Consider the following 1,633-nt stretch of genomic DNA (forward strand, 5'->3'; position numbering starts at 1 on the left):
CTACTTTCTTGACTGTAAACAATTTAGAAATCTGTTAATACTTATCATGTCACAGGTATTCTCCATGAGGTGGTTCTTGTGCAATTTACATACTGATCATGGTCACTGACTTTTTTATTTGAAGCAAAAACAAGAATTAATTTTATGCCATGGCTTTTTCATTCTTAAGACTCCACACTTCCGATTTTCAGAGTGTTTATCCTTATGAATGATTGCCTTTGCTTGACCATTTGCTATTTACACATGGACAGACTGAAGACGTGAACTTAAGAAGGTGCCTCATTGCACGATATTATTGCTTTCCATTTTATATTTTTCCGTCATTTCTACATTCAGCTGACAGCTATGCTCTCCCATCTCTGCAGAATTGTAACTATCATATTTTATTTTTTCTTATAAATGCATTATAGCTGCTACAATGGCATGATTTAACAGTGGAATTTGCATGATTCTTGTTTGTGCGTCCCGGCTCCCTGATGACCAACGCCGTTGCTGACTGCCGTTCAATGCTCACAGCCAGTTGTGTTGAATTATCACTGAATTTGCCATTTAAGTTTGAGGATTGGTCCCTGTATATGTGGGTTATCCCCTCATTTACTCAAATGCTGAATAACTGGGAGAGAGATCGGGCAATTCTGCAACGTCACCATTTACTCAACTCCTTTTTTACCATTTTGTTTAATCAAAGGAATTAGTGGTGCTGCTTTGGTGTTTGGAATCATCTGTCTGTTAGATGTCAGTGGGACTTTATAGACAGCCACCACTCTGTTGGAACTGGACACATTTGCTGTCGCTCGTTTGAACGCCTTTCTGTTACTTTTTCATGAATTGGAACTTCAGAATCGAAGCTGCAACTTTATACAATTCCTGTTCTCCTTGTGTATTGATTGTTATCTTTTTATTAACTTATTTTTTCTGTTTTAATAAGTGAGATCTCTTCTTTCTGCATTTCCATTTACCTCCTCTTACTTTTTCCTGATGAACACTATAATATTATTTGGAAGCTTGGTTCATCTTCATATGAATAGGGTTCATCTTCCGAATAATAATAATAGTAATAATAATAATAATAATAATAATAAATAATAATCTCTCTCTCTCTCTCTCTCTCTCTCTCTCTCTCTCTCTCTCTCTCTCTGTTGTACGTGTATGTGTTTTTGTGTGTGTGCACAACTGACACAGTCCTAAATAAAACCCGAAACTCCTTTCTTTGAATATAAAGTTTCCCATTAATCCAAATTATTATATATCTCTTAGGATGAAAGCTAAGAGGACGTAAGAGAATGATAAAACAAACAAAATAACCAATATTATACTTCTACGCAAAGATACATAGTTATGAAACTCATACAATAGTCTTTATAGAGATCGGCATTTTTATTGTTGAGTACTAAATTTTTAAGTCCATATTTTAATTATTTGGAAATTTGGCCCAAATTGAAGCACTTCCATAATTGAATACTTCCTCTCCATTTGCATTTCTAAAACCCAAAGTTCATTCATTCCATTGTATGGTAATAGCTTAGTCATTAATTATCTTTATATTCGAAATCCTATAATAACGTTTTTAATATATGAATGTCTATATAAAATTCAGATTTTACCCTTTAAAAATTGATATTCAAACATTTAT

The sequence above is a fragment of the Macrobrachium rosenbergii genome, chromosome 30, assembly GCF_040412425.1.
Source record: "Macrobrachium rosenbergii isolate ZJJX-2024 chromosome 30, ASM4041242v1, whole genome shotgun sequence".
Taxonomy (NCBI): domain Eukaryota; kingdom Metazoa; phylum Arthropoda; class Malacostraca; order Decapoda; family Palaemonidae; genus Macrobrachium; species Macrobrachium rosenbergii.